This window comes from Equus caballus, chromosome 6, assembly GCF_041296265.1.
Source record: "Equus caballus isolate H_3958 breed thoroughbred chromosome 6, TB-T2T, whole genome shotgun sequence".
Lineage (NCBI taxonomy): Eukaryota > Metazoa > Chordata > Mammalia > Perissodactyla > Equidae > Equus > Equus caballus.
In genome coordinates, this window is record NC_091689.1 from 63232530 (window position 1) to 63256419 (window position 23890).

General features: G+C 37.4%; 1 protein-coding gene across 31 annotated transcripts in view; it reads right to left on the reverse strand.

The window, feature by feature from the left end:
* The window catches only part of SOX5 (SRY-box transcription factor 5), a 949864-nt gene that overhangs the window by 812808 nt on the left and 113166 nt on the right, over positions 1 to 23890 (reverse strand). Inside the window, exon 1 of one of the 31 annotated variants that reach the window (XM_070271068.1) lies at positions 8954 to 9008. The exons of the other annotated variants lie outside the window; for them this stretch is intronic. The gene's annotated coding sequence lies outside the window, so the exon portion shown is untranslated. Of the gene's footprint in view, positions 1 to 8953; positions 9009 to 23890 lie in introns of those variants that run through there. 31 annotated transcript variants of the gene reach the window in all.

Consider the following 23890-nt stretch of genomic DNA (forward strand, 5'->3'; position numbering starts at 1 on the left):
TTCTACTTTAGCTAGAGTGTTGAAGGAAAAACCTCTCCAATAAGCTGACATTTGAGCAGAGACCAGGATGAAATGAGTAAGCCAAAGGCAGGAGGTTTCCAGGGAAAGGGAATAGCCAGTTCAAAGGCCCTGTGGGGAGAGCTTGGTAAGCATGCCCAGGAACAGCAAAAGGACCACGGTGGCTACAGCATGACATATGAGGGAGAGAGAAGTAGGAAATGAATGAGGTGGGAAAGGGCCAAGGAAGGGCTTTAGATTTTAATCTAGAATCCATTAGAGGGTTGTCTTTCTCTAAATTAAACATTTAGTTTGAGATAATTGTAGAATCGCATGCAGCTGTAAGAAATAATACAGAGAGATCCTGTGTACCCTTCACCCACTTCCTCCCAATGGTAATGTCTTGCAAGGTTATAACACAATATCACAACCAAGACATTGACATTGATAAAGGCAAGATACAGCCATTTCCCTTCCACTCCACCTCCTCGTTAAACCCTGGAATCCACTAAACTATCCACAATTTCTATAAGTCCGTCATTTCAAGAATATTGAAAAAATGAAATCATACACTCAACATTAGTCTCTGGACATTCAACCAGGTTGGTGTGTGTATCGATAGTTCATTTGTTTTTATTGCTGAGCAGTGTTCAATGGTATGGATCATTTAACCATTCACCCATAGAAGGACAATACATTGTTTCCAGTTTGGGGTTATTATGAATAAAGCTGCTATAAACATTTGTATACAGGTTTTTGTGTGAACGTAAGTTTCCTTTTCTCTGGGATAAACGCCCAGGAGCACAATTGCTGGGTTGTATGGCAGTTGTATGGTAAGGTTTTTGTTAAAAACCTGCCAAACTGTTTGGCTGAATGGCTGTACCATTTTACATCTCTGCCAGCAATGCAAGAGTGAGCCAGTTTCTGTGCATCCTTGCCAGCATTTGGTGTTGTCACTATTTTTTATTTTTGCCATTCTGATTTTCTCTAATGATTAATGATGTCAAATATCTTTTCATGTTTTTTTGTTTCCTGTATATCTTCTTCCATGAAATGTTTCTTCATGTCTTCTGTCCATTTTCTAATTGGATTGTTTATTTTTTTACTACAGAGTTTTGAAAGTTTATATTCTTAATGCTAGTCCTTTGTCAGATACACAGTTTGCAAATATTTTCTCCCAGTCTGTGACTTGTCTTTTCGTTTTCCTAATAGGGTCTCTCACAGAGGAAAAGTTTTTAATTTTGCTAGAGTCCAATTTATCCATTTTTTTCCCTTTTATAGATTGCGTTTTTGGTATAACGTCTAAAAATGCTTGGCCTAGGGGCTGGCCTAGTGGCACAGTGGTTCCGTTCACACATTCTGCTTTGGAGGCCCGGGATTTACCGGTTCGGATCCCAGGTGCAGACATGGCACCACTTGGAAAGCCATGTTGTGGCAGGCATCCCACACATAAAGTGGAGGAAGATGCGCATGGATATGAGCTCAGGCCGGTCTTCCTCAGCAAGAAGAGGAGGATTGGCGGCAGATGTTAGCTCAGGGCTAATCTTCCTCAAAAAAAAAAAAAAAAGTTTCAAATAAAAATGCTTTGCCTAGCCCTAGATCTTGAAGAGTTTCTACTTTTTTCATAAAAGTTTCATAGTTAAGTTTTACATTTAAGTTCACGACATATTTGGAGTTAATTTTTGTATGAGCTGTAAGACTTAGGTCAAGGTTCATCTTTTTGCCTGTGGATGTCCAATTGCTCCATCACCATTTGTTGAAAAGGCTATGTTTCCTCCATTGAATTGGTTTTGCACCTTTGTCAAAAATCCAGTTGGACATATTTGTGTGGGTCAATTTCACGGTTCTCTGTTCTGTTCTGCTGATACATGTGTCTATCCCCCTCCCAATATCACACAGTCTTGATTAATGTAGCTATATAACAAATCTTAAAATCGGGTAGATTAATTTTTCCCGATTTACTCTTCTGATTCTTTTGTCCTTCTACGTAAATTTTGGAATAATCCTGTCTATAGCTATAGAAACTCTTGCTGGAATTTTGATAGGAATTGTGTTAAACCTGTGCATCAGTTTGGGGAGAATTCACATCTCTGCTACAGTGTGTCTTCCAGTCCCTGAGCATGGTGTATTCATTTATTTACATCTTCCATCAGGATTGTGTGGCTTTCAGCATAAAAGTCATACACATGTTTTGTTAGATTTATACATAAGTTTTTAGTTTTTTGAGTGATGGTAAGTGATATTATATTTTAAATTTTGTGGTCCAGTTGGTCATCACTGTTATGTGGGAATATAATTGATTTTTGTATGTTTATTTGTACCCTACTACTTTGCTGAACTCACTTATTAGTTCAGGGAGGTGTTTTTTTTTTTTTTTGAAGTTCTTCAGAATTTTCCGTCACCTGCAAATAGGGACAATCATGTCATCTGCAAATAGGGACAGTTTCGTTTCTTCCGTTCTTATCTCTATGCTTTTAATTTCTTTTTCTTGTCTTTTGTTCACAGGCTAGAAATTCTAGCACTACGGTCATGCGCTGCATAATGACATTTCAGTCAACGACAGACTGTATAAGTGACAGTGGTCCCCTAAGATTAGTACCACACAGCCTAAGCGTGTAGTAGAAAATACCATCACGGTACGTGTAAGTACACTCTATGAAGTTTGCACAATGATAAAATCACCTAACAACACATTTCTCAGAACATACCCCATCATTAACTGGCACATGACTAAAATGAGTAAGAGCGTTGAATAGAAACATTCTTGAGCTTGCTCCTAATCTGAGAGGAAAGAATTCAGTCATTCATCATTAAGAGTAACATTTGTTGTAGATTTTTATGTAGTTTTTAATAGATGCTCTATATAATGTTGAGGCAGTTCTCTGTTCCTATTTTCTGAGTTTTTAACGTGTACAGGTGTTGAATTTTGTCAAATTCTTTTTCTGCATGATTGATAGGATCATGTGATGTTTCATCATTAGCCTGTTAACATGGTGCATTGCACTGATAGTTTTTCAAGTCCTGAACCAGCCTTGTACCCCTGAAATAAACCCCGCTTGGTCACGGTATATAATTCTTTTTATATATTGCTGAATTCTATTTGCTAATATTTTGTTAAGGATTTTTGTGTCTGTATTCATGAGGAATATTGGCCTCTAGTTTTCTTTTTTTGTACAGTCTTTGTCTAGTTTTGGTATCTTGGTAATATTACTTTCATAATATAAATGGTTTTCCAGAAGAGAATGTGTAGAATTGATGTTACTTCTTTAAAGGTTTGTTAGAATTCTCTAGTGAAAACTTCCGGGACTGAGTATTTCTTCTTTGGAAATTTTTAAAGTACAAATTCAATCTCCTAAATAGTTATAGGGCTATTCAAATTATCTATTTAATATTGGATGAGTTGGGGTAGTTTGTGATTTTTGTGGAATTGATCCATTTCATCTGTGAAATTTACTTGTGTAACTCACACATCTATGGACAGCTAATTTTTGACAAGAGGGCCAAGAGAATACAATGGAGGAAGGAAAGTCTCTTCAATAAATGGTCTTGGGAAAACTGGACAGCCACATGCAAAAGAATGAAAGTAGACCATTATTTTACATCATACACAAAAATTAACTCAAAATGGGTTAAACACTTGAATGTAAGACTTGAGACGTGAAACTTCTAGAAGAAAACATAGGCAGTAAGCTCTCTGACATCAGTCTTAACAGCATGTTTTCAAGTCCCATGTATGACCACACAAAGGAAACAATGGACAAAATAAACAAATGGGACTACATTGAACTAAAAAGCTTCTGCACAGCAAAGGAAACCATAAACAAAAAGAAAAGGTAACCTAACAATTGAGAGAATATATTTGCAAACCATATATCTGACAAGGAGTTAATATCCAAAATACATAAGGAACTCATACATCTCAACAATAAAAAGCTAACAACCCAATTAAAAAATGGCAAAAGATCTGAAGAGACATTTCTCCAAAGAAGATATACAGATGGCCAACAGGCACATGAAGAGATGTTCAACATAACTAACTATCAGGGAAATGCAAATTAAAAACCACAATGAGATATTACCTCATGCCCATCAAAAAAATTAAGAATAGAATTACTACACAATCCAGCTATTCTACTTCTGGGTATTTATCCAAAGACCATGAAAACACGAACACGTGAAGATGCATGAACCCCTATGTTCATTGCAGCATTATTCACAACAGGCGAGACTTGGAAGCAACCTAGGAGCCCATCAAGGAATGAACAGATAAAGAAGATGTGGTATATATATATATATATATATAATGGAATACTACTCAGCCATAAAAAAGGAAGAAATCTGGCCATTTGCAACAACATGGATGAACCTTGAGGGTATTATGCTAAGTGAAATAAGTCAGAGGGAGAAAGTCAAATACTGTATGATCTCACTCATAAATAGAAGATAAAAACAACAACAATCACATAGAGACAGAGATTGGATTGATGTTACCAGAAGGGAAGGGAAGAGGGAGGAGGGAGAAAGGAATGATTAGGCACATAGGTATGGTGATGGATTGTAATTACTCTTTGTGTGGTGGACATGATGTAATCTACACAGAAACTGAAATAAATGATGTACACCTGAAATTTACATAATGTTATAAACCAATGTTACAACAATAAAATAAATAAATTAATGGATTTAAAAATACACTTCCATGTGTAGAGTTTTTATAGTATTCCCATATTACCCTTTGGATGTCTGCAGGGTCTGTAGTGGTACACCCTTTTTCATTCCCGTTATACATAATTTGTGTCTTCTCTGTTCTTTCTGTGTCAGACTTGCTAGAGGTTAGTCAATTTTATTGATTGTTTCAAATAACCAGCTTGTTAAAATTAATTGTCTTCAATTTTATTGATATTTCTTCTTAACATTATCATTTCCTTCCTTCTGCTTGTTTTGGGTATATTCAGCTCTTTTCTTTTGTAGGCTCTTGAAGTGGGAGCTTAGATTATTGATTTGAGACTTTTCACTTTTCTAACGTATGCATTTAGTGATATAAACTTCCCTCTCAGCACGTCTTTACTTATGACCCACAAATTTTGACATTGTATTTTTATTTTCATTCAGTTCAATGTATTTTTTATGTCCCTTGAGACTTCTTTGCAACCTATGGATTATTTACAATGTATGTTGCTTAGTTTCCAAGAATTCAGAGATTTTTCCTGTTATCTTTCTGTTATTGATTTCTAATTTTTTTTTTAAAGATTGGCACCTCAGCTAACATCTGTTACCAATCTTCTTTTTTTAATTTTCTTTCCTTCTTCTTCTCCCCAAAGCCCCCCAGTACATAGTTGTATATTCCAGTTGTGAGTGCCTCTGGTTGTGCTATGTGGGACACCGCCTCAGCATGGCCTGATGAGGAGTGCCATGTCTACGCCTGCGATCTGAACCGGCGAAACCCTGGGCAGCCAAAGCGGAGCACACAAACTTAACCACTCGGCCACGGGGCCAGCCTCTATTGATTTCTAATTTGATTCCACGGTGGTCAAAGAATACAATCCATATAGTTTCAATTATTTTAAATTTGTTGAGTTTTTTTTCTGGCCCTGGATATGGTCTATCTTGGTATATGTTCCATGGTCACATGAAAAGATTGCGCGTTCTGCAACTGTTGGGTGAAGCGTTCTGTGAATGTCAATCAGAGCCTATTGGTTACTGATTTTATTGAGTTTCCTATATATCCTTGCTGATTTTCTGTCTAGTTTTCTATCAACTGATGAGATGGGGGGGGGCGAAAATCTTCAACTATATTTGTGAATTTGTCCATTTCTCTTTCAAATCTGTCATTTTTTTGCTTCATGTATTCTGCAGCTCAGTAATTTAGTGCATATACATTTAGGATTGCCATGCCTTTTTTATGCAGCAACCCTTTTATCATTATATAATATCCTTCCCTGTCACATCTTTACCCATCCTTTTACTTTCAACTTGCCTATATCATAATTGAAGAAAATTTCTTATAGACAGCATATAGTTGAGTCCTAATTTTTTACATACTCTGACAATATATCTTTAAATTGTTGTATTTAGACCATTTACATTTAATGTGATTAATATGTTAGGGCAAAGGTCTGCAATTTTATTTTTTGTTTCCTGCTTGTTTTTTCTGTTTTTCATTTCTCTGTTTTCTTTTTCCTGCTTTCGTTCAACACTTTTTTAATTTTATAATTCAATTTTGACTTATCTATAGTGTTTCTGTGTATCTCTTTGCATAGCTTTTTTAGTGGTTGCTTTAGGTATGACATTATATACACGTAATTTATTATAGTCTAATGGAGTCATCATTTTATCAGTTTGAGAGAAGTGTGTCATGAATCATGCCCTATTGAATATTTCTATAAAATGGTGAAATTGGTAACTCAAAAATCCAAACATCAGAATAAATGTAGCTATGTGAGATACTCTGCCTGTTCCCCTGCCCAAACTCTCCTGTTTAACCCCATCCAGAACTATGCAAGCATTCGTACCTCCACTAAAAAGATAACTGAAAAATGAATTCAAATTAGGAGGAAAAAACAAAAAAGCCTGACTGGTTTGAAACAACAAGATACTATTTTGGATAGACAACTTTAAAGGTAATGTCTAAGAGAATGTGTTTTCTAATGCATTAAGGTGAATAAAAATCTGAAAAGTCTTTGAAGTCTGGACAAAATTGTCCACTTATTTTCTTCAAGGATATGGACCATCAACAATTCACACTCTGTTAATATTGTAAGTAGGCTTAACAAATACTGGGCTATTGTTCACCTTTTATAGAAAATACATTTTAGACAGATGAAGTTAACTTGCACAACATCATGGGCGAGTCAGTGAAAGAGTTGACCCAGAACCAAGGTCTGATGATACTGAATTACACGATGAGGAATGAAAATATTAACTTTTTACCCAAAGTGTGTCAACAGTCTGTTTTGAGAATGAAGTTATGCTTCATTTCCTTAAGAAAGGCAAAATAAGAACATGGCAGATGGAATATCATCACTCATCTACATTGGAATTTAACCAGGACACTGGGGTTTAAACTTACCCACTTGCCAAAAGTATCAATTGATAACAAATAAATGGCACAACCATCGATATTATTGCAGACACTGGGCCCTTTGAGCTTCCAAACATGAAATCGCAAGAGCTGGCACGTCCTTTCGCATTGTGTATCAATGAGTTTTTCCCCATCTCTCCAGGCTACTACAGAATGGCAAATTTGCAGGACACTGGCATATTTTCCACATTATGCAGTTTTTACTCACTTTAAATGTAAAAACACTTGAGTGTGTGCAAAAGAGACTGTCCTCAATTCCCAAAATATTTTTTATACTCCCTGATTCATTTTATGAAGGATGAAACGTCTAGCCTGTAGCTCAGAGTGACAGACTTCCCCTTTTAGTCATGAAATCTTCTATGATCCAAACTGTAGGAAAGTTCTTGTCTACATCTCCCATTTATATTCACAGTCAGACACTATAATTAAACAATAGAGTTTCATTTACTTGGGCTCAAATCCATTAATTTCTTTTCTTATTTTTACTCATCTCTTCTCTCTGAAACATATTCCAGTATTATTATTATCCCTAAGCACACAAATACACAGATTTGCGAATCTATAATGAGATCCTATTTTTTTAGAATAAATTTTGCTTTGATTAAATGTCTAAATCGCCTCTATTTAGATGCTTTCTAAATTTGAACAAATACCTGATTCTACTGAAAAATAAAATCATCTTTAACAACTGATCTCCTAGCCAAGTACATGTATTATGTTTACTCCTAGGAGGAACTTGGTTCACGAGCTAACTGGGGTTCTTGACCTAATGCCAGCAGAGGGCGAATGTACTAAGGCACTGCACCCAAGTGAGAATTCAAATGCCCTTCCACGCCAGCCCAGTGGGCAGGCCAAATGATAGAGCACCATACAGCATCGTAGACAGAGAGAGAGCCATCTGCCTTCCTCTCAGCCAGTGGTGCCACATGTGATGAGGAGCAGGACAAGAAGGAGAGAAGGCGCTAAACACCCCAACAGGGAAGTATATGAATGAGGAAGAAAAACTAAGCTATACAGCTGCCCGTGTCCAACTCTTTAACCAGGCAGAACTTCTACACTCAAAGACTTTTTTTTTTTACAAAAGGAGAGGAAGCGTACAAAATTTGTATTCACACGTCCAATGTTGTGCTCTCACCACATGCCTACGAAACTCCCCTGTCAACAGAGCTTTTACCCTTGCCTTTTCCTCTTTTTCAGGATTTCTACTCCAAATCCCCAGGACACTTAAAGCAGTGATCTTAGAGGCATTTCTATAGCTAATGCAAATTATATTTCTTTGTTTGCCTCCTGGAGATGGGGTGGCAAAGGGAAAGAAGTGTAAAAGCCCCAAAGTGGCAGCTAAAACCAAAACAGTTGATAAAAGCTTATAACGTTTCTCACTTGTTTGCTGTGTAAATGCCCTCTGCTAATTTAGAAAGGCCTTTGTGGTTTTTAACATTAAAAAGTAAAATGGATACACCCCCATGCTGATGTTCTTGGACTGAAGGTGGAATTACACTCAACTGGTTAAAAATCAGTAGGTGAACAGACCAAATACCTTCAATATAGACCATGAACTGTTAATAGGAAGATAATCTATACATCCATTTTTCATTGTTAATAGGCCACATTTCAACATGAGAAGACTTGTTCTCCTTTCCAGCCACAGTACCATCATGGATTAAATATAATCTATAAAACAACTGACATCTAATTTGGATAAGATAGCACATCATATTTTAATGCTTTTTATAACAAGAAGCCATTATTCCTGATTAGAAGCAAAAATCCTGAGAATACACCAAATTTTACATTCTAAAAACAAAAAGTAATCCCAAATTAACCCCTCAGCTGATATATCAAAGACAATGGATAAAGACAGTAAGAACTACATACCAATTTGTGCATTAGGCTGGTAAATGTTGTTTCATCCCCCAGCTCTTAGCTCAAGCTGAAAGTGCAGAATAAAAACAGTATTCAGGCCACCTCTATGAATACGATGAAATTCCTGGTCCTCATATCAGTGTCATAGACAGTTCAACCCATCTCTGAGTACTAAGTCAAATTAAATAAATATATTGTTGAGCAATATCTGCAACGCACTTTGTTAGATGATGTGGAGAAAACAAAGTCATTAAAACTTATTAATAAAAAAGCTGTGATCTAACTACTTCAAAGTTAGAAAAGTCATTAGCAGAGAAAGAAGTAAAGCGAGGAATGCATTCCAGAATGTCAAGAAAGGGGTTGTAACCAACAAAATATGTGTTTGTGTGTCAATATGTGAAAAATTAAATAGCACCTAAAATACAATAATGTCAAAAATCATAGAAAACTCATCTTAGACATCTGAAATGTTGGGGTCAGAGGGAGAGGACCGGGAAGACTCAGAGTTGCTGTGAAACAGTGGGTGGTCTCTCTGAGGCAGCGAGAGGGCAGGAAGAACCTGAAGAACAGGGCCTGCTGCAGGCCCAAGCAAGAGCAGGGCAGGCCCTGGATTTTGGAAGGAGCCAGAGATAACAGGACCTGTACACTTTCATCTCAGGAGCTCTGAGAATCTGAGCTTCAGCATCCACAGCTCACTCTGTCCTGCTTTATTCTCCCCAGGGTGGCCAAGAATCTTTCCGCTAAAAGACCTTGGGCTGGTCCATGTACCACACTCATGAATCTCCACCTTACACCCAGTCACCTCTGCAGGCAGTGGAGGGAGATTTTAGTGGCCAATCTGCTTTTCCTCTGCAAATATCACTCCACTGACAATATCTGAAATTTCTTTGTCAGGTGTGGTGTCTTTGGAGACAGAAAAAGCTATGAGGGTATTCATGTGCAAAGATCTGGGTAAGGAAACATGGTAACTGAAACACAGTCTTCGAAAAGCAAATCCAGTCACTCGACGAGCTTGTAACAGTTTCAGATAATGATTCATTTCCTGATTTGGAAAAAAGACGAGTTTCTATGAGGAAGTCGAGGCACTGATTGTCTGAAGAGGACTACTACTAAAGATACACAAAATAAGCTCCATACAGTAGAGGCTATTTTTATCTTGAGCACTGATACTCAAACACAGTTTAATCAAAATACTACAATATAGCAAAGTGGTTACTAGCATAAACTGGAGTTTATGCTGGGTTGAATGTTCCTGTCTGGGTGATCCTGGGAAAGTTGCTTAATCTCTAAGACCAGGGCTTATCTGCAAATGAGAAATAATACTTACCAGAGTAATTGTCTATTCAGCATCTAAGTGAAAAACCATGCTGCCCCTATTTTCAGACTTCATGGTTCAAGTAGGGTTGGCCCACACGCCCTCTTGCTACACTTTAGGCATGACTGCTCAGGCCTGAGGAATCAGTGACCAGGGCTGGGAAGCCGTGTGGGGATCTCTATCACTCCAGCCACTGCAGGAACTCTCTCTCTTTCTCTTTCTCTGTCTCTCTCTTCCTCTCTTCCTTCCCCCTCACCTCCCTCCCTCCCTCTCTCTGTGATTGAGGTTATTGAGGAGCAATCAAACCTAAAAAACTCAACTAAGAGGAAAGTGAAGCTAAGAGGTGGGACAAGAGAGTGAGAGATGGATACCCAGAAATATCCTGTGAGCTTAAATGTTACTTTCTGTTAGGGTACCACTATATTCCCTTTCTTGCTTCAACTATTTTGAGATAGGTTTTTGTCTAACCTATGACATGGAGCTTTTGTATGTGTACATGAGGAAGAAGCAAGATAATGCCCCTAAAGCATTTGTTACTGTGTTGGGCATCTAGAAAATGATTAATAAATGTGAGCTATTTTTATGTCCAGAATGAGAGATTCTTTAAACTTCTCTTTCCGATGACTACATAAAAAGAAACAATTTTCATGAGACTCATTAAGTTATCAAGGGTTTCTATTTTCAAGAAGGTCATAATCAATAGCAGAAGATGTTAATAACAGCCCAAAGACATAGAATAGGAGTCTCAAAAGGCAGCAGATGATTTGACCAACAAAGGAACTGCACAGAAAATAATACTTGAAGTCTTCAGAGGAAAGAGAGAGCAAAGACCTTCAGGCTGGGCTGGTCACCAAAAGGCTTCATAGACATAGAACTGGAGCTGAGTTTTGAGGAAGAGGAAAGATCTGGAAAGTTGGAGGAAAGAGTAGAAAATATTCCAGGCAAAGGTCTAGAAAAATACAGGTGGTGGTGCTAGAGCCCAGGATACTCTTTGACCTATAATCGAGGGTTTGCAAGGAGAAGCCACGGAAGGACAGCTAGAATAGAAAGCTCAATCCAGATGACAGCTCCTAAGGGCAAGTTTACTCATATTTCCCAGAAGTTGGTTTTCACTGAGCTCATCTAGAGGTACAAAGGGATGACATTAGCTTGCTCAAGTAATTCATAGTCAGTAAAATTTTAAAAATAATAAAAATCAGAGGAATTGTTCGAAAGATTTTTACAACCAAAACACACATCTTTGGATACATTATATCATACTGTCTTTTTTCTTGCTCCAACTGTAATTGCTCATTATTTTATTCATGTTCTACACTCAAACAAATGAATATACATACACAAATAAGCCCTAAGGCACAAGGTAATAGATACTCTGGCTTTCTCCTTAATATCCCTCCTTCAGCAAGTAAGAGCTGTGCAGTTTGAAGGAATGAACCCCATCTCGGGGGTAGGTCCTGCTAAATTTAAGGCAACCATAGTAATCCCATCCTCCTTGCCAGTGATTGGTTGGCGAACCCAGGCCTGTGCCAATCTATGAATGGCATACTCCTGGAAACATGGTTTGGATCTATGAATGAGCATATGACACGAGAGGATGGGGGCAATGAAACATGAGTGAGATTTGTCTCTTGGAAAACATTTCCTCACTGTTAAAAGAGAGCCACCAGAAGCGATGGTCTCTTTCTCAAACCCTATGGCTGTCAGACCTGGAATTTCAGATGACAATCTGCTTTCAATTTAAGAATAAAGCTGACGTACAGTGGAGGGCAGAGCTCTGGGAACTGCAAAGATAAGACGCTGAAAGCACTGGACAAAATCAACGCAATTATCTGCCCCACCTCTAATGTCTGGCTATGTGAGATATCATCAACTAAATCTAGTTGGGCCTTTTTTTCAAAAACTATCCTAATTTCTTTAAAAAATACTCTAATGACCCAGTATACTTGAGTATCATTTGAAAATGGCTGTGATCTCATAACATATCTAATCTCATGGCCTTCTGGTTAGTCTTGGAACCTCCAGAAGACACCAAAAAGTGGAAATCAGGACAAGGAAACAGGTGGAACAGAGGATCATATGTATCTGAAAGCACTAGTCCGAGTGACCCATTTCAGATGAGCGCTACACCATCCTCTGAAAAGATGGAGTAATTACTTGTCAGTCACCCAGATTGGTCCAAGCATTCCTGTCAAACGAGGGCACTCAAAAATTATACATAACCAAGGTTCTAATAAACACAAAAACTTTAGACCCCATCACTTCACCCTTCCTCTTTCCTCCTACACAGCTGCAAAGAGACGGGGCATTTGATTTCCTGGACATATTAGCGAAAAGAGTTCTTTATACATGAGACCTAGCCTGAAAAGGGTTTTCTGAACCAGGAAATGTTATAGACTCTAACTTTCCATGTTTCAGTGCCAAACAATGCTTTATGGTGTAGTCTCCAGGAGTGCGATGTAACTATTTAAGCGAACTATGACATGGGCTATATCAGCTCAGTAAAATGATGATAATTGTGCTAGTGTTTACTTCCTTATTTTTTGAAAAATAATTTTTAAATATTTACCTAGAGAAATATGTAAGTAATATAATGTATATGACAACTTCTGAGGAAATTACTGCAGCAGATAAACATTGTTAAATGCTGATCAAGATGAAGCAAGCGTGCAAAAAATAAAAGTAGAACTCTATGCATAAGAGGCTGTAGCGACAATAACGTGTAGCAGATATGATCACTTCTAGCCAAAAAAAGCCAAATAGGAACATAAACTGTGAAAGAAGACTTTGCCCACAGTATTAAACCAAAGAAATATACTAAGAGCAGAAACATTAAATGTATACATTACAGTTGATAGCTAGATGATATTCTTCCACGGCTGAAATGTGGTTCTCTAAAAATATTAGTAAAACTTCTGAAAGACCTCACATACATTGGGACAAGTTTAAATACCTTTGTATTGACATGAAATTTGACAGCCCAAAATTAATACTTGAGTACTGGAGGTGAAAATTCTAAGCACATAAAATAGCACTGTCTATTTAGGCCTATAAATAATGACCCAACCAGTAGCAATGAACAGACATAGTGTTGAAAACAAGGCTTCTTGAGGAAGTGGATGGGGGCAGGATATGCACAAAATGCACCTAGAACATCTTGACATACCAGATACCAAGGAAGCTATCGAAGGTGACTACAGTTATGTCAAAGGTACTCAGGAGCCAATTTTAAGAGGTTTCCATTGGTCAAAGTTGAGACAATTCGAGCTTCAAAAAGGACAGGAATTGCAAGAGATTGAATTCATCAAATATGCTTAAATTCATGAGTTCATGAAGATATTTAAAAGAAATTACTTGGTCACCATCTGACGATGACAGGAAGCTGTTTCACCTACGTGGTAAAATACTTCCTCCCTCCAGGTCAAATACATCCCGTTCTCTTGTAGTCTGCTACCCAAAAAAGTTAATATGATACAAAGTTTTGTTACTGTTGCTAAGCACCTATTTGCTCCAAATACTCCGCTTTGTTCAAAAAGATAATGGGGCATTCATTATACCGAAAGTGTGCTCTCTTTTCTTTGTAGAAACTATCAGAATGAGTAGAACTGACTCTCATGTTTCCTTCTTTTGCAAATCAAATACAGTACGTCCCCCCGACCCAGAGGGGATCTGTTCCAACATCCCCAGTGGATGCCTGAAACCGTGGATAGTATCGAACCCTATATATAGTATGTTTGTCCCGATACGTACATATATCCATGATAAAGTTTAATTTATAAATTAGGCACAGTAGGAGATTAACAACAATAACTTATAATAAAATAGAAAATTATAACAATAGACTGTAATAAAAGTTACTGTACATCTCAACAACCTCAGCGTACAATTTTTTTTTCCTTATTAAGTCAAGAATTTTCACTTTTTCACTTAAAGGAAGCATTTTATGGCTTCTCTTTGGCATATCTGAATTGCCAGCATCACTACTCTTTCGTTTTGGGGCCATTAGTAAGTTAAATAAGATTACTTGAACACAAGCACTGCAATACCTCAACAGTTGATCTGACAACCAAGATGACTACTAAGAGACTAATGGGCAGGTAGCCTATCCAGCATGGATACACTGGACAAAGGGATGATTCACATTCCAGGTGAAATGGTGCAAGATTTCATCATGCTATTCAGAACGGCACACAATTTAAAACTTATGAATTGTTTATTTCTGGAATTTTCCATGTAATATTTTTGGAAAAAGGTTGACAGTGGGTAACTGAAACCTTCGAAAGCAAAATTACGGATAAGGGGGAACTGCTATAACCCCCTTTCCAAGCTGAGAAACTATTAGGTGCATTTAACGCCATCAACCCTCATCAAACCTGGACAAAAGGGCATTCTTCTGCAATGTTTATCATTGCTGCAGGTTGGTCACAGCTACAATTTAAAAGCTAACAATAATCCCATCTGCAAAGGGTGACTGCACAGCGACCTTAGTCAAGGTAAAACCTGTTCCATAAAACCCAAGAATAGCAAGGTCTGAGAAGTCTAGAAAAATGACAGCATCAATGAACAGGAGGAAAATGCTTATTATCTTTCATGAAAATCATTCATTAACACTCCTTGCTGTACTTTCATCCACACATTGTGAGTGGTGTTTCATATTTCAAAGGTATTCTCAATAATTGGAATAAATCAATACTGGATATATTACCAATATTGATCAGTATCTGGTTCTCCTCTACACTTCCCATCACAATGAAATTAGGAGTGATCATATGATTAGTTCTAGCAAAGAAATATGAGAAGCGATGTTTGCTGCTTCTGGAATGAAGTATTTAATTGCCTGTGCTCAACTTTCCAGCCCTGTCTTCCCCGGCCTGGCAGTTCACAGAGGCAGGTATCTATGGAGGAGCCATAAAATTGAAGTCTGGAAAGCTAAGTCAGCATACGGAGGATAGCTGACCTGCAGAATCACCTAAACTCACAACTGAGCTTGTAAATGAGATTTAAGGGTTGTTTATAACAGCAGCATAACTTATTCTCACCCAAATGATGTGCTAGAATTCTGCATTTTTTCCCAAATATCCTTTCCACTGAGATCTAATAAAAACTACCCACATATATTGATTTATTGAGGCCAACCAAACGAGCTGGACTATACAAAGGTAAGGATTTGAATTAACATTTTCAGAATTGTGAATCATTTGAAAATGTTATCTATGTCTGATAAATCATGCCTCAGAATAATAAAACAACAAATCTGTCCTCGTATAAATAGAAATTTATTCTAAGATTTCTCTACTGAACCGAAAGTGGCATAAATGTAATGTACAATAGCCACTCCGAGCCAAGTTCTACCTTAAGAACTATGGAAGAACGTAAGGTAAAAAGCAGTTGTCGATGACATTTATAAGTTTCAAGTCTCAACAGATTCTGAAATAAACTGATAAGGCTTATATTTTCTTGGCTTCCTAATCCTTGGAACCAAAAGGACTTGGTAAATGAAATTTGTCTTTCCTGTGATTTCCTCAAATCTATTTGCTCTGATTAATCTAGTATACAGTATCAAAGATCTTCAAACTGTAAAAAGTCCATTGTGAGATTTCAATAAGGCTCAATCCAAGACTTCTACTTGATTCTTTCTCTATGTAAGAATCCTAGAAAACTTTTAAAGTGGAACTTTGTGTCCTTACACAGAGAGCATTTCATTTAGCAAGCGGTGTGTAAAAATCATACATTCTCAGGAAACAAAATCACCTTTTACTCAAAACGTCAGCAATCAACAGTTTGAAATACCATTCTCTGCCAAACACACAGATATTTACCTGGGGCGTGAACTAAAATGGCCACTGTCCCAAATATTTCTATTCATTTAATGGGTGCCACAGGAGCTTAAATGGACATGGTGGTGACAACAGTGCATGGACTATTGATCTGAGTATGACTGAGGACAAATGGAATCACTTCCTCAACCACAAAGGTGTCCTAGGAGGTCTGCTAGCCCAAAATGACCTGGTGGCTTTTCAGATGTGTAGGTACCACCTGACAATACACAATAATGATAGAGCTGTATGGAAAATGGAGATAAGGGCTCCAGCATGCATCTTTGGCAGGAAAATTCACAACATTTCATTAAAAAAAAAAGACAGTGGGCAATAATTATACAGTTTAATTATTCCTTTGAGTTCCACAAAGAGCTAAAAACATATGAAATCACCAGCCACCGATCTGGCTACCTGCGGCAGCTGAAAAATATTATAGTGGAATTTCAGGAGCAAATAGTGAAATGAGCATCTCCAAATTGTTTAGAAAAGGATCTTCAGTCTAAGGAGAATTGACAGCACAGCTTTAAGACTAGATAAAGGACTGCCTCAAGGATCTGTCTTGCTTCCTTACTTTTTTAAAGTAATACCTTCATTTGCATAGTAATAACCCAATTATTGTAAGATTAGGTGACAGGAATCTCATTATTGCTATTTCCACAAAACAGTCAATATTCTATTCAATATCTTTTAATGTTACACACCTTAAAACGTAATTATTTCAATATATCCTCATTCATCTTTAATGTAATTTTCTTTTTTAAAAACCTTGCCATAATTGTTGGTTTTTATGGAATATATTAGTGTTTAAACAAGCACTTTTCCCCTCAGGCTGCTATGAGAACAAGCAGAAGCAACCGATAGCTTGGGGGCATCTCCACCTCCCCCGCCAAGAGTAAGTCCACCAAAAGACCAAAGGCACAAACAAGCTACTGAAAATCTGTTCTAACAACCTCTGCAGTCATCCCAGCACTATAGTTTCCCCTTCGTGTCTTTCACTTCATCCTCCACAAAAGATGCTTCCATAATGAATTTCGGTCTTAAGGCAACTTTGAAAGTGTTAGCAAATACATTCTGTTAAATTTCAAATTGTATGGTCTGGGCTCTTTGTGTTTTTTTTTTTTCCCCTTAGACCACACTGTAGCACAAAAAAAAACCCACATCCGAGACAGCTGACATACTGGGGAGACCATCTGCCTGCCATAGGTTTACCTGCCATAGGCTTTTACAGTTTCAATTACAAGATAATCAGTACAATAAGTGGCTGGTTACCAGATTAACGGTGGAAAGAAAGCAAGGAAAATAGAAAGGAGAGAGACAGGACTGTCTACATTAAGAGACTAGAGAGCCGTACATGCTATTACTTCAAAATGATATCAAAATTAATGTACAGTGAAAATAGCAGTTAGATTTTGTCATGAGAGGAAGTAATATCAAAGGGCTGTGGTTTGGAATCTGGAGGTAACACTCCTTGACTGCAGCCCGACTGACTACATATTCTTCAGGATGTTAATCTCTCTGTACTTTGTGAATGAACACTCATTATTCACGAAGATAACAATTAATTTATAGAAAGAAACACTGTGTTCCTTAGTCAACAGCAAATAAGTTTCTCAAGATGTAAACTTTATCAATCATTAACATGATTCATTGGTATTTTTTGCATGTTCTGACACACAGAATCTCAACAGGCATTAGAGGCTCCTTGGCGCTCATCTAACCGCAATCTCACCATCGCACACCCACACCTTCCAACCACATGCTCCCACTCTTCCCATTCTTGATCTTTGAATGAAATAGCAACGCTAGCCAAACACCTTTCTGCATGTTTAATGAATTGTAGGGGATACTAACTCTGTATTTCGTCCTTTTTTTACAACAATGGGGAAACCACCATTCTTTAAAATGAATTTAGTTGCTGCAGACAATTTTCCCCCCAAGCAGAAAATGTATAAGTGAATTTCTGATTTAGTAAGCCTTTACTGGAATTAAGTTGTGTGGTTTATTTCTTTCAAGTCGCTGGGCTGCTCCTCAGAAACTACTCATAGCAACAAGGACATGAGTCAGACAGACATTCAGTACCAACGCCACCCCCCTTAAGAGAAGAATCAACTACAGGGCACATTTTCAGTCAAGATCATTGGTCTCAGTTTGCGGCTAAGGTAGAACTAGAATTCAGGTCTCCAAGCTCCCCCTTTCCAGAGCTCTTTCAATTTCCTCTCCTACGTCATGAAAATTCCAGACTTCATGGGAAGAACGGCAGTCCCACTACATCCATGGAGTGCAGCTATGTTTTTAATCCGTCAGCAAGGAGCACCACCAAAAGACAGTCAACCAAAAAAACCCAAAGAGAGATAATTAAAGTCATCACTATACACTAAGTATCAGACAATTTACTGTTTTATATTAAATACAAGAACTCCCATTTCTGTTGAAAAACTGAGGTCTGAGAGGATTAGAAGATTGTTCACAAGATCACAGAATAACAAGTTCCTGAGTCAGGATGCAAAACCAAGTCTGCCCTTTTTTTTTTTGTTTTTAGAGATTGACACCTGAGCTAACAACTGTTGCCTATCTTCTCTGTTTTTTTTTTTTCTGCTTTTTCTCCCCAAATCCCCCCAGTACATAACTGCATATTTTAGTTGTGAGTCCTTCTAGTTGTGGCACGTGGGACACCGCCTCAGCATGGCCTGATGAGTGGTGCCATGTCCGCGCCCAGGATTCAAACGGGTGAAACACTGGGTCGCCAAAGCACAGGGTGCTAACTTAACCACTTGGCCACAGGGCCAGCCCCCAGGTCTGTCTTAAAGAGAAAGCATATGCATTGTTGTCATAAAAACAAAGTTTACATATACAATTCACTTTGCTTTTGGCCTGGATTTTAATAACCCTATCTTTGCTGAACACTCCAGACGTCCTCCCCAGGGCAGAGAGATTGTACAGGATGAGGGCAACCTCAGAAAATTCAGTCTCCAACATATCATGCAGTCTCATGCCACCTTATCTTTGGGCATGACATTCCCTTTTTCTGTAATGCCTTCAACTTCTATTGCCTTCATCTCTCATTATCTATCTACTCAACTCTTATTCATGCCCCAAAATCCTAGTCACTCATTACCTCTTCTATGAAGCCTTGTCCTACCACCCATCACCTTCCAGCAGAGTTCATCTTTCCTTCCTCTGCTACTTCTGAACACAAACTATAAATTGAACTATTGACTATAACTATTAGTTTACACGTCATCTCCCTTGAGGAAATCTCGAGGACTAGGTTTAATTTATCTTGAGATCCATAGTACCAATTAACAATATACTTGAAACAGAGGTGTTGTTTCATAAATGTTCAACTGTTATTGAGCTAAAGATATCTATCTAAATTCACTTATAGCAATCGTCAGATTCGATCTTGCATGATGAATTTCTGCTTATGCCTTTCCTATCCAAGAAACAGTTCGCGCCTTGTTCCCCTCACTGCACCAAGAAGAGTGCCTTATTTATAACAGGTGTTCCTGAAATGTTTATAGATTCGAATTGTGTACAAGATTTTTAAAAAACAGAGGGGAGGCGAATAACTAAAATTTTATGGATTGCTTTAAACCTAGTTGGGGATAATACCAATTTTTCCCCTTCTTGAGTCACCTTCAAAGCATGGCATTTTCTCACGTGGGAGTACAAAATAAGTGCACTGTAGCTAAAAACTCGATGACTGAGGCCACAGCTAAAACACTACTTTTCGTGAGGATTAATTGAGTGCAATCTTTTATCTGTTTCTATTCAGCATATGTACTGTATATCTGCTATGCATCCGAGGACAGCTGCCATTCTATTTACAGCATTATCTAAAAATGGCAACGTTAAATCCATCTTCCATCTCTTTGAGATCTTTTTCAACCACAGAATCATCTCAGATGTTCTGCTTTTAGAGCAAAATATATGAGGTGTGAACGTGTGTAACAGTAAAAGACTAACAGGCAGAAATCCACAATGGTGGAAGGATCCACTAGGGGTTCATAAAACTTCCCTCCTTCTCCGATCTCGAGAAAAGCTCAGACCAGGAAACTAGAAAACATCAGGGGGCAAATTAAAGAGGCAGAAAACCCTGCCCTTACACCCCTATCAGGAGTCTAAGAGCCGAAATATTGATTTTTCAGGGCTTTGTTGCTGACTGTAGAGATTTTGAGCATAGCCTGGAAAACAAACAACAGAGGTGTATGTTGATACACCTTCCAAATGCTGTACTACATTCCAGATTTTTTTGAGAAAGGAAGTTAAAATTAATCTTTCAGCTATTGTGAGAGGGGGAAAAAGCTGTGACTATGCTAATTATTTATTATAACTCTCCACATTATACATCTTAACACAAATCCTCTGTTAACTTCACCGACAGCTATTATCAGAAGAGGCAGAAACCTGAGGTCACCCCAGAATATACAGTACTGACTGTCCTGACCAATATGAACAACTCAGGAAAGCTAACCCTCTTTGAATGGCTCTTCTACTCAAAGTTTGAAAGACACAAACTCTTCTGAACTCTTCCGTCTTTACCAAGCTTCAAGTCCATTTTCAAAATCACTGTGGCAACTGACATGACAGGACAAGAGAGCAGTTCTTTCATGGTCAGGATCAGCTGGACTTGGAAAAAGCTAAAAGTTATTTAAATCCTTCCTTTCAGAAGCTAATTTGCTCGTTATGTCATTGGTCTTATAAGCAAGTATGGAAGCCATCATTCTAAAAGTATTTTGCAACTTGCAAGCAGTGCAGTGCACTGGTTAATAGTGCGGGCAATGGAGCCAGACTGCCTGGGTTCAAATACTATTTACTAGCTGTGTGACCTTGGGCAAGAGGAATAACCTTCTGTGCCTTATTCATGCAGTTTCGAGGAATAATTGTGTTAGTGTCCGTAAATTTGTTGGAACAGTACTTGCCATGGAGTGAGAAATCAAAATTGTTCCTTATTTTTCTTAATGGAATAGTCCCTGACATTTAGGAAATGCTCAAAACTTACAGATAAATTAATCAGTTTCAACAAGATTTCTCAAATGGGGAAAGGGGTGAGGAAGAAGCGAGCAAGAAGAGCATCTATAAAGGAAATTACAAACAATGATGTATTCACTATGTGTTGGCTTCCTCATCTAGCTGTTTTCTTAGAAGAAAAAATATAGATATCTGAACTTTACATGGGCACAAAGCCCTCCAGTTCAAAATTCGAGTCTTTATAAAGAGGCACGTTTTGTAGATCATTCAATGGGTTCTTTACAATGTCTAAGGCAGGTAAATACACAAATGTTTTTCTGTCAATACACCTCTAAATAATTTTTATTTGATTAAACTAAAAAAACCTAAAGGATCATAATAATAACATCCAGCGCAAGAGGTTACATATATATGTTCACAGTTTGACAAATGGCAACTCAATAAAGCAGACAAGTATTGCAATGAGACACTCATACCCTATATCTGCCATTGGCATTTTCACCTATTCCACAAGTTAGCAAAGTGAAATTGAAATAACTAGTTATCAAATTTTCATTGATATGAAATTTGAATTTTTAAAAGAGAAATCAACATTATTCCAAAAAGCCAAATCCATTAACAGAGTTTTTTACCATGTGTTTTACTCTAAAATTTACATTATCATCATTTATCATATCATTCTTGGAAATCTTGGAGGAGAAATATAAGGACACACCAATAGCCTATTTGAAACATGAGCTAAAAGTTAAAGAATTGAAAGTGGAAAATACAAGTCATGCCTCTTTAAAGAAAACCCAATGCATAATTTTTGCAAGATGCCAAAATCATCAAATCATTCATGTTATTAATCTTGGGTGTTTGCTGACTGGCAAGGCTTCCAGGGAGTCTGTCTCTAAAGGACTATAAAGCTTTCAAAACACAGTTATGAAAAGTGGTAAATCCACACTTTTATTACCACTAAGACAAGAAGGTATGTTTTCAAAAACTAGTATAAAAATTTAACCACAACAAAATTATATTTAAGGAAATTCTAAATGCATGTTTATGAAATTTATGAGTATGTGTATATTTAATATGTAGAATTCATTAAACCTAAGACTATTAACAAAATTAAAATGAGTATCCACTCTATGAGGTAAAGCAGGAAAAAAAATACCACATGCCCACATATATAGTTATGATCTTTTGCTGAGGACAACAATTGTGTTTCATTACAAAGATCTAGGAGTTAAAACATCATCTTCTGATTTTATTGTATTCTCCTTGTTGATGCATTAGCAACTACATTTCCAAGGCTCAAACTTTCATTTGGGAATTATAGAGGTCAATCTCGCATATAACTTATTTTCAAGGACCATTCACAAAATAAAACTTTGTAAATTTTGTCTCCTTTGTCAGCCATCAGCAGTAACTTTATTATTTATAACAAGATATTGGACAAGATGATGGAGTCTTGATTGCACCATTAATCAGTTTATTTTCCAGCTATGAGCTTCAAATCTTATCTTTAAAATCAGAAAGTTAAACTGGATTATATCTAAGGTCTCTTAATGCTTGAAAATTTTATAATTGTTATCCTTTTCCATATAAGAATTTAATCAAAATTCAGTTTTAATGAAGAAGAGATGTTCTTCTCCATCTCATAGAAGAGCAAATACAAAGCAGAAGGTTGTCCGTATTTTTTAAGAAAGACTTCATATTCATTGGTTGTCTACTATAGACCAGACTGTGTGTATCTTTCTATCCCTATCTATAAATCTACATCTCAGATGATAAAACAGAGGCTCAAAGGGATTAAGCAATATACCCAAGACTATAGAGCCAGTAAGTGGTGAAACTGGGGTTCAAATTCCAACTCTTCTGACTATGTGGCTTGTATGTTTCCCATCTCAGCAAAAAGTTCATTGAGAACCATGATAATTGAGAGGCAATTCTATTGCTAATATCTATTAAATAGTCTCCGTCCCTCTCTACATTTCATATGCAAGTTCTATCCATTGCTTGGTACCCAAGAAGGGAGCTTATATCTTTAACAGGGAAGTAAAATTCAAGTATTCCACATAGGCTGCTGATCTCTGGCTACAGAGACAGGACTTAAGACAAGAGACTTGGTAGCTGACAATGCCTTTCGTGAAAATAATGGTACCTCTTGAAAATTAGTCAAAGAGGTATGTGGGCTTTGGTGATGGTGCCCAAACAGACACATGAAACAGCAATGTACTATATAGTGCTTTTCTAACAGGATTTCAGGATCTTCGCTCTGAAATACCAGGGGAAAATCATCCCACTCTTTCCACTTGGCTTAGGGTTTCCTCGCAGCCTCGCGACAATGTTACCCCACTTCAGAATCTCAAAGATTGGCAGATTGAGGACACTAAGCGAGCAAGCAAACTCGGTGTAACATCTTACTATATATATTCTAAACGTTCTCACTGTATCGTGTTGTAGTTTTCAGCACAGCCTGGAGCCCAAAGACCTGGTTTTGAATCCGGGTTCTGCCTCTTACTAGTACTATGAGTTTGGTCAAAATAATAAATCTCTCTGTGCTCCAGGTTCTTGTCCATGAAAGATGGATACTGCCAGGAAGGTCAAATAATTGTTATGAGGAGTCAAATAATATAAGTAAAGCGCTGAGTACAGTGCCTGTCACATGAGAATTCCCCAGTAAAAGTTAGTTGTTATTATTATTATCAAAATGCAACAGGATATGAGAATTAGTATTTTTTTACAGCAATCCTGATGATAGGATACTGTTCCTAGGAGTAATTTTCTGAGATAGGGCAAAAAAAGTTCCACTCTAACAAGTTGCCTACAAAATCCAGGATATACAAGATATTTTTTTAAATG